Raw genomic sequence first — 12,508 nt, forward strand, 5'->3', positions numbered from 1 at the left:
TTTTTAATAATATTTAAAGTAGTAGTGGGTAGCAGAGATTGTTGAGACAGTCACTGAATGTACGTGTGCATGCCTTTTTATATGCCTGCCTGCCTTTACATCTGTGCATTTCTTTTCCTTTTAGGTAACAGGTATAGTAGGCAGAGCGGATGTCCTTGCCTGTCTACTCTTTCTGTTGGCTTTTCTCTCCTATAATAGGTATGGTTCCTTGGTATCAATTCTTTTAATTGGATAAGATACTTTGTTTCAGGAAGAAATCCACTGGTTTCTGATCATTGCTGGCAGAGGTCCTTCCTCCAGCATGGTACTTTGAGGCTGTGCTCTGGTCCATGCTGTGCAGTTGGAGCGCCCAATAAGTGATACTTCTGAAAAAGAATAAGTGTAAAAAGGGAAGTCAGCATTTCATAGAACTGTAGATTGGTTTGGCTTGGAACGGACCTTAAAGATCATCTAACTCCAACGACTTTCCATGGGCAGAGCTGCCATCCAGGGCCCTATCCAGCCTGGCCTAGAATGTCTCCAGAGATGGAGACAGCTTTTCTGGGCAACCTGTGCCAGGGCCTCACCACCCTCTAAGTAAAGAATTTCCTCCTAACATCTAACCTAAATTTTCTATCTTTTAGTTTAAAGCAATTCTTCCTTGTCCTATCGCTATCACCCTGTGAAGAAGTCATTCCCCCTCCTGTTTATAAGATCCCCTGAAGTACTGGAAGGCTGCAGTGAGGTGTCCCTGGGGCCTTCTTCAGTGTGAATAAGCCCTGCTCTGCCAGCCTTTCTTCATAGGAGAGGTGCTTCAGCCCTCTGAGCATATTCGTGGCCCTCCTCTGGACCTGCTCCAACAGCTCAGCTTCCTTCTTGTGCTCGGGGCTTCAGGCCTGGGCGTAGTACTGCGGATGGGGCCTCACAAGGACAGAGCATTAAGATACCCTTTTCCACTGATGTTACTAACTGACCATACGCCAGTAGAGTGTTTGTAGAACTGGACTTGAAATTAGAAATAAATGCTTTCTACTAAAGGCATATTATTAGTATGGAGAGAGAAGAATCCAACCTGTGAGAGTTCAGGATTATGTCCAGACCATTAGTTGTCTTTTTCAGATGAAAACTTGACACTATTTGCTGTGTGCTAAAACTGTAACTGAACAAGCACACATAAGAAGTAGCTTTGCTTGAATGGAGTTTCTGCCCCTTCACATTGATGTTTCATTTAGGAAAAGCTGTTCATGTTCTTCTAGGGATGTTAGCTACAAATCTAGATCTGTTTTCATCTGAAGGGTTTGAAGGTGTAAATCTGGTAGTTTCCATCCTACAATTCCTGTAGGAATTGTTTTTGATTTTTTTGTTTGTTTTCTTCTTCTCTTTCATATAGACTTAGTGCCCAGGATTTTAAGGATTAGGGCACACACTGACCCAGAGGAGTGTGAGTGAGATGGGGGATATTTTGCACATATGGTGCATTTTGTCACACTAGGAAAACTTAAGAATCCATGTTCTAGGTGACAGAAAGCAGGTGTTTCTCTGTTCTTTGGTTTGTACTTACTCTGCCTTCCTCTGACTACTTGGTGCCTACATTATCTTTCTGCTCATCTTTTACTCTTCTGCTCAAGTTCCTGGTGCAACTCTCAGAGCTTGTACTTTCCCTTCCTGCCCCAGTGTCTAAGATTTTCTTCATTTATCAGCAAACAGTGTAGATTGTTCACCTCACTTATTATCAGGATCTCAAGAAACTAAGGGAAATTGCCTCAATACTTGTGTGAATGTAGTAAATATATATTAAATTTTCTACTATTTTCACACATGTCAAATTTCTTTTTCAGGAGTGTGGACCAGCTTTACGTTGGGGAACATTTCCCTCCCACTGCCTCCCCATTCTTTTTGCTGCTTAGTTTATTCCTTGGGACGTGTGCAATGCTCGTGAAAGAAACTGGAGTCACTGTGTTTGGTGTGTGCTTGGTATATGACTTCTTTTCCCTCTCCTGCAATAGCTTCAAACTGTAAGTAATCTCTATGCTTACTGTGCTTTCCAGTGTTGCTGCCTGTATGTACAGAATACGTATCATTAGACAGCACTGTCAGAGATGTCTTGCCCTTCTGAATTCAATGGCACTCATTTAACAGACTTGGAAGGCACCAAGTTTTCATTCTGGTGTTGTTTGTTATTCTATAGCTGCCTGTTAAATTTTGCTAGGTAAATTGACCAAATGTGAAGAACTCATCTCCGAAGTTCACTCTGGCAAGACCAATATTTATTTCTTACAGGGGAGCTCAGGCTGAATTATTAACATCTTAACATTTCTCTGATTTAACTCTTTCTGCTAGTGTTATTGCTGAAATATGTTATGACACTCAGTAGTAAAAGCAAGTTTAATCCTTCTTGTCCTTAAAAAAAAAAAAAAAAAAAAAAAGAGGGGAAAATATCCAGCCTGTTCTGGAATGATTGGCATAATTACCAACTCCTAGCAGTTATTAGCAAAAAAAAAAAATCCTTGAGGACTGTATCTCTCACCCATTTATTTTCCACTAACTATATAACTGCATTTCCATTAAAAAGCAGAATTATTTCAGCTGTTAAGAACTGTCTTTCATGCATTTCTGTCCTATACTATGCTGGGACAGATCTGTCAACAAGTGAGCACATGCGAGAACTTGCTGCTGCTGCTGACAGGAGGTCCTGCTCCTGCCATCACTTCCCACGTTCCTACCTGCCTTGTACCCTGGGCCCTGCAGCCCATCACACCCCAGCAGGAGTTGCCATGCTTGAGTTGTAGAGCAAGCTGCTGAATTCATGTTCCTGCAGTAGTGCTTTCAGTCACCTCCCAGCAGGATTTGGGGGCTCAGCTTAGTCAACAGATGAAAGCAGGAGAAATCCTAAGTCATAACAGTGTCACTGGTGGGCCAGTAGCCAGCGAGATTTCTGGGAGCTGACAGGAGTCACACTGCTCACAGTGCCTGTGTTTGCAGGCTGCTGGGTGGTGTTCCAGGAGCTGCCTGGTTAAGGATGACACAAATATAATTGTTGGGAAAAACCTATGTCCTCTCTTCCCTCCCCCCCCTCAGTTTCCACATTCCCTTAGCTTTGCATCCCAGTGCTTAGTTTTTTTCCTGTGTTCCAGTGGCACTCTGTTGCCCAGATATGGCAGCTGCTTAGCTTGCAGAAAGGAAGCTCTGCGGTTCAGATGTGCTGCATTTTAATATTTGCTCTAGTTGCATGTGTGTTCTGTGACACTCAAGATTTTATGATTTATTTTCTTTTCTAAGGGGCAGCAGAAAACCAGTAGCCTTCTTCATACTGCTGAAACTCATAGAAACGTAGAATGGTTTACATTGGAAGGAATCTTGAAGCCCACCCAGCTGCAGCTCCATGCTGTGGGCAGGGCTGCCACCTAGCAGCAGAGCTGCCCAGGGCCCCATCCAACCTGGTCCTGAACACTCCAGGGGTGGTGCACCCATAGCTTCTCTGGGCAGCCTGTGCCAATGCCTCACTGCCCTCCTCTCCTCCTCTTTCCACTAGCCTGTACAAATTGGATCTCTGTTTAAACAAGGCAGAGCAAAGTTATTTTCTGCACCAAAAAATTGAGGCATGTTCTTCCTCACTGTGCTTCCCATCATGCTGGAGCTGCAGAGAGCAGTTCTGCATAGGCGTGCTTGTCTTGTGCTGCTCTTGGGTGTCTTCCACTAGTTCTAGGTAGGAAGCAGTAAGTCCTGTCCTCCCAGTGCACATCAGCTTAATCTTAAATTAATTGTTGTCTGTTGCAGTGAGATGCCCTATTGTGCCACAATGGTTAACCTTTTAATAAGCATGGAAAACCAAAACTGATGTCTTATCTTTCCAATTTCCCCTCTTTTCCCCCTTTTCTCTGCTTTTCAATGCCTGCTCAGGAGGAATGGGAGCACCCACACAAGACCTGTCCGGCAGCCTGCAGCTTCACTCCCTTCCTCACTGCCAGTCTCATCTCGGGAGAATGGAAAGCATCGCTTCGCTCACAGGACTGCCTGGAGCTCCTGCCACCCCGAGGAGCCACGCAGCGGTGGCCTTCCTGTGCCCAGCAAAGCTATCTGGGCTATTCGCAGGTACTGCCTGTTGCCTGGCTCTCCCCTTGTAGCTAATCCGACCACGTCAGCTCCTCTGCATTGGCCTAGGTGCTAGGAGCCTGAAATCTGTGATTTTTCTTGTGTTACTGGGGAAGGAGATGAGGAGAAGGGTAAGAAGAAGGGAAGAAACAGGGAAGAGTCAAAAAGCGTGCTTCTATCTGGGAAAGGAGAATATCTGAGGACTGTCCACGTCCTGAGACCTCCAGTCCTAGGATGATGTTGGTATGTGTATAATCAATGGATATACAGATGGTATATGTATATCCAGGAGCTTGGCTAATATAATTGTTATACTGGAGTAAGGAAAGAAAGTCACTCACCCTATTCTGGGCTCACAGGATGGACTCCAGTGGAGTGAATCTCCAGAGAGATCTTTCCCCACTGGCAGTCAGCTCTTAAATGGCTCCACCCATTCCTGCAGCACAGGTGATTTGCCTTCACCTGTGCTCCTTTGGCTGACTCATTGCTTGCCTCAGGTGATTAATCAGAGGTTCAGGCCGTGATTCAGCAGCCCCATACAGTATGCAGTGTGCTCCTTCCCAGCATCTTCATGGGTAAAGTCAAAACTGTAATGCTAGCTTGAATGTGAAAAGTAGGAATGTGTGCATGTGTACAGCAGCACTTGCCTCGCTTTGGGTGCTGTGTATCTCTCAGTACACATCTGAGGGTATCATTTCTACATGTATATATACGTGTACGTATGAGAGTAATGGTGATGCCCATTCTTGCCTTACACCTGTGAGCTTGCACATAATGGAGAAAGCGGGGCTCAGGCAACAGCAGAGTGATTTTCATAGTCAGTGTCTAGCAGTTCCCAACATGTTCATTGCGTGTCTCACTTGGGAAGAAAGTTCTCTCTCTGAACTCAGGGCCATTCTTTGCCTTGGAGCTATGCTTGGTGCCCTTGCTCAATTTGAATAGCACTACAGCTACAGTGAGCAAACAGCAGGTTTTAGCTTCAGCATGCTTAGCAGCAGCTTTACTGCTGATATTTGGTTTTAGCTACAAAATAGTCACAATATGACTTACTTTTTGGAGACCAGTAGTAATGAATTGCCCCACGCTATCTACTTCTTGTAGAAAGTGTTTTATTCCTGGAATAGATCAGAAATTATCTGCTGCAGTTCTGTATTCATTTAGTCGTCTTGCTGCATCAGTATGGATGGTATACAGGCTGTTACATGCAGTCCTTTCCTTCTCATTGCAGAATCTGTTTGCTCTATATTTAGGTTAAATGGTTCAGCCCACTCGAGAGCTGCTAAGACACAGACTGATCGTCCTGGTGTTTAGTCTGATGGGTCTGACTTATGTGTAGTGTGTTTTTGGCTTTGTTTTTAACAAGGAGAGAAGTGGGTTTGGCTGTGTTGCCTCTCTGTGTGGGAACCCATGACAGAAGGATGATGAGGAAGTCGTCTTCTCAGGGTGGCTCAGTGCCAGCTGCTCCGACACCCAGACTCCTCTGGCACTGGGAACAGCTTCTGAAGTGTGTGCTGGGTTTTTTGTTTGTTTTCATTTCTTCTCCTGTATTCCCAAATGAGTAGAACTATTAGATAAACACAGATGACCCCTGTTCATTTTGATAGGCCGGGCCAGAATGGGCAGTCTGTATTCCTCTTGGAACATCTTGTCTCCAAAGTTTAGTATATGATGGAGAAGAGTAATTTGAGCACAGACACTGGGGCAACTGCTATTCCTGACTTTTGTTCTTTCCCTATTTCTTTAAGTGCATTCATTCTCTTTGTATTTCTTCGTCATTTTCCCTGACAGATACTATGCTAGAGACTGTCACTGTAAGAAATACCTCCTGTCTTACTCCATCGTCTTGTTCTTTGTATTTTTTACCACTGTTTCTTTCTTTCCTACTATTGTTCTTGTTTCCCCATCTCTGCTATATACCTTTTCCAGACACCATCCTCTTGCCCTTTTTGGGAGCATTCCTTTCTTGCACCTGGGGAAAGTCTCTGGTGTTCTGGCTTTAGGAGAGGCTGCAGAAGTTGCATTGTGGGGACAGTGCACGTGGGATGGCTTCAGAAGGTGTTTGTCCATGCTGCCAACTGGCATTTCCTTTTTAGCAGCTGCCTCTTAAAGTGTTGGAAAGGATTTCTGCACATGGCAAATTGAGCTCTGTGTGTACATAGCTGCTTTCTTTTTCAAAAGAGGCTCTCATGGTAGAAGCCTCTCAGCTCCTCTTCAAGTGACAGTGCAAAGCACTCTTATGATGACCCAATGCATGACAGCTTGCTGAGGAATGCCTGAAGTGGAGCTGGCTTGGGCCCAGTGGCTGAGAGAGAAGCTGGTTGTAGCATGTTTGTGTGGTAGCTGCCTGAGAGCTCTGGTAGAAAGCTTGGGAATGCCACTGTGATGCTGTGTGTCCTGGGTTCTAGGTTAGATGTCGGGAGAAAGTTCTTTACCAAGAGAATGGTGAGGTGCTGGAACAGGCTGCCCAGGGAGGCTGTGGATGCCCCGTCCCTGGAGGTGTTCAAAGCCAGGTTGGATGGGGCCCTGGGCAGCCTGGTCTAGTATTAAATGGGGAGGTTGGTGGCCCTGCATGTGGCAGGGGAGTTGGTGCTTCACGATCCTTGAGTTCCCTTCCAACCTGGGCCATTCTGTGATTCCTCTAATATTTATATGTGCAGAGTTCCAGTTGAGAACTTCTCTGCTCACAGGCTTACAGGAATGAGGGGCTGCTTTGCTCTTGGTTTGGCTGTTCCTGGGAGTTACTATGTTTTCAGTTCTCTGAAGGCAGTATTGAACCAGATAATATTTTCTTGTTGGAATTGCATTGTATGTACAAAATGACAGCCTGGACAATCTGACCAGTGCCTGTGTGTCTACTGTCAACGTTTACTAGTTACTCTTAAAAAATAAATGTGCTGCTACAGCATTTGTTCCTTAAACGGATCAAACAGATGCAGTGTTTTCAAGAGATCTTCTCAAGTACTAACCCTGTGGTGTGCACTTGCAGTTGTATGGAACTGCAGAGATTAAATGTCTTGCAGCTCAGCATTTCAAAATGTCATCCACATCACCTGGAGGTCAGGAAACCATTACCTAATCATGCGGCTGTGGTCCTCCCCTCAATTCCATTTGCTGACTCCTGTCACGGGACAGATTAAACTAGTTTAAATACTTATTGTATGCAGTCTTTCTCTAGAGCTATTGGCATATTATATGATGGGAAATAGGAAGCAGGCAAAGCAATTACTCTGCTAAAAGGCAATCCATCTTTGGGGGGTGGAAAAGTAAATCAGGAAATCCTTGCTATCACTAAAAAAAAGATAGGAGGGGAAAAAAATTGAAACAGCTCTCAAACATGCAGAATTAATTATACAATTTATTCTCTGTCATTGACGTTTCCCTGATTTGTGTAGATCTCACAGCAACAAGGAAGGGAAAAGATTTTTATAAACTCCAGAATTGGAAGACTGATTGGATGTGGTCAGATTGCTTCAAGTGCCTTACATAGTGCACCAAGCTGCTTGATTGTAAGCTCTTTTCTAGCTTAAGCAATGTGCAACTGTTTTATTCTATTCTTTCAGATCACTTGTAATGTCACCAGTTAGATTTCTATTTAATAATAATTTACTATGTACCCTCCTATTAAAGCTAACTGAAGGATGCAGAAAAAGCTAATGGAGGAGTTGAGGCATTCTAATTAGCAGTAACTGGAGTTAGTTATGTAAATTCCTGGTGCAGGGAGATGTCTCTGTGAATGCGTGGGTTGCAGCTCTGGGTGCATTCAGAAGTAAGGAATGAGTTAGGCTGGGTGAAACTGCAGGTTTTATCACCATCATTTATTACAATTTAGGGGGATGTTGGCATATACTGCTGAAACAGAGTAACTAAGATCTCTTATGGGTTTGATCAGGCTCCCTGAGTTTCAAGGCCTGAAAGAGGCTAGTGACTACCCATGCTCTCCTCCTACATGATGCAAACAGAGAACAGATGAGAGGAACTTTCACATCAACCTTCCGTTTAGGATGAAGCCAGAACTTTAGTGCTTTCACTATGGTGAAAGAATATGATTGTGTGGCATAGAATCACAGAATGGCTTGGGTTAGAAAGGATCTTAAAGCCCATCCAATTCCAGCCCTCCTGCTGTGGGCAGGGACACCTAGCACTGGGTCAGGCTGCCCAGGTCCACATCCAGCTTGGCCTTGGGCACCTCCAGTGATGGGGCACCCACACTCTCTATGGGCAACCTGTTGCTGTGCCTCACCACTCTCTGAGTAAATAATTTCCTCCTAATATCTAATCTAAACCTACCCCTTTTTAGTTTAAACCATTACCTCTTGGGTAAAGATTCTCTTCCTGTGTTTTTTTTGTAGGCCTCCTTTAGATGCTCAGAGACCTCTGTGGGGTCTCCCCAGAGTCTTTTCCAGGCTAAGTAATGCCGTATTTCTCAGCATCTCTTCATGGGAGAGATGCTTTAGCAGCTACTGTAGCAGGCCCACCTCTGTCTTAGGTTGTAAGCTCCAGATCTGGATGCAGTGTTCCAGGTCTCATGAGAGCAGAGTGCAGTTATCAGAGAATGTCAGTACCTCATTGCACACCATAGTGTTATTCTGATACATTTAATGAGACTGATATGTGTAAAGCAACAAGTTGTCAGAATTCCTTCTGGAAGTTGTGTGCATATTTAGTCATTCTTTTTCTTGATTTCTTGAACTCATTGATAAATGAAAACTGGGAACTATTTCTTTGACTATTTTTCCCCATTATTATTCCAAAACCATGAAGTATAGTTATAGTTTTGTCACTTTACAGATGCCTCACATTCATCAGTGCTAAATGTTGTTTAGCCTGTGACCTCCCTCTCATATCTCTTAGCCACCTTGATGGTTTTGAGCTTTCTAAGTGAGTCTGTAGTTGGACACAGTCAAAGATATGGGCATTCTTGAAAGATAAGACTTCTCAGTAACTTGCATGCTTTTGAAATGGAAATCTCTGTTTCTCTTCGATCATCTAAAAACTGATCTTGATTGCATATACTGTTGGTAACTCTTCCCTTCGAATTGACAATAGACCAATTTTTAGTATGTTCATTTTCTGCGTAGTCGAACCATTACATTAGTTTATTTTTTTTGTGTGTGTTTCTTTTTTACTTTCTTGCCAAATGACAGAACAAGAAGTGGATGTACGTGGAGCTGTGCCCAATAGTGTCACTTCATATCTCTGTATATGTGCAAAAGAGACCGAGGGAGCTCACTGCGTGTTAGCACTGTAGGATCTGGACAGAAAACCCATGGATGTAAAATTCAATGAAGTCCTTAAGGTTGTAGCGGGGATAAATGTGACCTGATGACTAAACCATCAGCAATGTTGTTTCCTTTTTCAGGGCTAGGGGAAAGGGAATGGAAACACTGTGCAGAACATGGTGCATTCCAGAGATGGCTTTGCTGGCCTGAAGATTGATATAGTATGAGGGAAAGTATGTTGAGGTCATAATGTATCTTCCCCATGTCCCAGCACAGTGTGCGTGTTCTATATTTGAGCTGAAACAGATGCTGTCCACCAACATGAAAGAGTAGAGGGAGAGGCATATGCGACCTGCAACTGGGTATAAATTGCATGAATTTGGTTTGGCTCTTTCCCCATGGGGTGCTAACAGGATGACTTTTTCTAATTCTTGTGTAGTGATTAATTTTATTACATTTTTAAAGCTAATTTGGTATATAGCACACCTCTGCTTTAACATGAAGTCTCTCTTGAAAAAGCAGAAATCTTAGCTGCATTTCTAATGCTTCTCCTTGCAGTGCAGTCCTAGCTAATATAGCTACTACAGCTAATATAGCTAATACACACAGAATAGTGTAGTGGGTTTCACAGATGCACAGATCCTGGGTTTCACTGATCCTGGGTTTCACAGGATATCTTTCTTGCAAACTTGGAATTTTCTTGAATTTCTCAGAGTTTTATATCAAGCCGTGACTTAGAATATGAAATTGCCTGGGGTACAGAAGTGCTAGGAGGACATTTTCTGTTAGATTTCTTACAACTTCCTTAAACTTCAGAAAGCCATTCTTGTGCTCATGTGACCTGAAGGTAGCGATGATTGCATTCATACACAAAGCACAGCAAGTAAAGAGCACTGCAGACCTCTGACAAAACGCTAAGACCTAACTATTATTTTTGCCTTGTGAATATACAACAAAAGAGAAGGCTGGATACTTGATATGGCCTGATTTTGCAAACACTGCCGGAATGGTTGGTAGAGAACCCTGAAGACAGTGACCTGGTTTAGAATTCAGTCTGTGGTGGTAAGGGTCTGGGAATCTGGCAATCAAAATGATTTTATTCTCAGGAAAGCATAATGAATAACCTGGAACATTAAGCCTAGGCTTTTCCTTTCTTTCCTCTCTTACTGGTGATTTCCTGAGGGATCTGTTTTTTAAAAGAAATGAGTAATCTCACAGTCTGTGATGCTCAGAACAACGTTTGGTGTTAGACTGTCTCTATGCAAAAGGAGAGAGAAGTGCTGAATGGTCACTGGCCGTGCACTGAATTTTTTTGGGGGGGAACGGGTGCGGGGGGGGATTGTGTTTAAAATCAAACAGAAAATAGAATAACCCAACTTTACCCCAAAAGACAAGCAGGAGTTGGAGTCCCAAGACCTGAGAAGGCACTGAGTGTGCTGAAAGAACAGATTAGATAAGCACTGCCGTTACCTTGGTAGCTGGGGGATGCTTCCTGTATGGTTTGCAAGCTTTTTTTAGTTGTAGGAGGCTTGCTAAAGCTCTGCCATTCTTGCTATTTAGTAAGCTTAAGTTGTGAATGAAATTCAGACCCCTTAGGGGAGGTGTATTGCAGGGGTGGATTTGACCAGCAGTTTGCTTTTCTCTGAACTCGTTCCTTTAGAACATTTTTCCATTGTGAGTCTGAGCTGTAGTTACTGCTGTGTCCATGTCCTGTCCTTTCAGGAAATGTTCCCTAACAGTAACATGTGAATCTTGTTCTACTTCTTTGTGTATAGCCACCGATAATACTGTCATGCTCAAATAGTACCAGAGGCCACTGGAAGTCTTTATTAGAACCTAGGAGCACATGAAGTCAGTGTCCTAAAACCTTGGATTCAGCCTGGGATTTCAGTGCTCTGATTTGTGACTGTCTTCCACAGAATCCTTGCATAATGTTGGGAAAATTGTTCTCATTGTGCGTGCTAGAAAATGAGGCACAGTGATGCATATTTCCTTTCTACTTCCATTTATTTGTTTGGTGTGATTGTTGTTTTAAGACCGTAAATTTCTTAGGTCAGTCTAAGGACTGTCTCTCTTCTGCATACTTGTGGCTTTGTGTGTCTTAATCTCGGAAATCTGCAAGTGCTACCTCAGTACAAGTAATTGAAGTCATTTATTGCAAACTAAAGTTTACTTCAAAACAGCACTACCTTGGTGTGATGATGACTGATGCTGCACGCACACACACACACATGAAGATATATTAAGACATGGGGAAGAATACAAGAGGAATGGTTTTAAACTAAAGGAGGGGAGATTTAGATTAGATGTTGGGGGAAGTTTCTTTACTGAAACAGTGGTGAGGTGCTGGAGCAGGCTGCCCAGAGAGGCTGTGGATACCCCATTCCTGGGGGAGGGAATTCAAGGCCAGGTTGGATGGGGCTCTGGGCATCTGATCTAGTGCTTGATCTAGCAGTTGGCAACCCTGCCTGTGGCAGGGGGCTTGCAACTTTAATAATCCTTGAGGTCCCTTCCTACCCGGGCCATTCTATGACAGTTTTTAATTGCATGATCACGTGCCATTTTTTCTGCATGATCCGTCTCTGTTGAGTGCCCAGAATGGCTGGTGCTCGCTTAATGAGCAACTGTTCAATATTTTGTTTCTTCCTTGTCCAAAGCATGGCTCCATGCCTTGTTTACATCATATTAAGTCCTGTTCTGATAAAGATTAACTTCTTTATGATCATTTCTCTGTGTACAAACTACGAAGTAAAATATTTCCTCACCAATTGTTGCTTCAATCTGTAACCTTTAAATTACTCTTGGCATAATTTCTGGATGTCCAGTTTCTTTGTTTTCGGGGAAAAAAAAACAAGGAAAGTGAATAAACAGAGTTTTCAGAGGGTTGCCACAAGGGTATGAACAGTTGGATTGAAAACTTTGGATCCACCTCATCGACTGCTACTGGAGCAGACAAACTGGTGGCAGCAGTAAGTGTCTTTGTTGGCAGAGATCATGACATCATGATGACACGATGTTCCCTTCCAGCCTCTAAAGAGGGATAAACTCTGGTACACATGGCTTTTTCTGGCAGCCCCTTCCCTCTTTTGTCCCTCTTCTGTTATTCTGCCCTGTCTATTCCACTCCATTCTCATCTCTCCTTGCTTTCTTCACCTTAGTCATTTAGTTGCTTCCAGGCTTTGCTGTTTGGATCATGGTGCTTTGCCCCAAAGTTGCTG

At 43.5% G+C, this 12,508-nt stretch overlaps 1 long non-coding RNA gene across 1 annotated transcript; it reads left to right on the forward strand.

The window, feature by feature from the left end:
• The first annotated feature begins 102 nt into the window (after positions 1-102).
• On the forward strand, positions 103-4,089 carry LOC104911949. The gene is made up of 3 exons (XR_794296.3): positions 103-198; positions 1,818-1,994; positions 3,880-4,089. It is a non-coding gene; the product is annotated as an uncharacterized LOC104911949 (long non-coding RNA).
• Positions 4,090-12,508: the final 8,419 nt, after the last annotated feature.

Source organism: Meleagris gallopavo, chromosome 1 (genome assembly GCF_000146605.3).
Source record: "Meleagris gallopavo isolate NT-WF06-2002-E0010 breed Aviagen turkey brand Nicholas breeding stock chromosome 1, Turkey_5.1, whole genome shotgun sequence".
Lineage (NCBI taxonomy): Eukaryota > Metazoa > Chordata > Aves > Galliformes > Phasianidae > Meleagris > Meleagris gallopavo.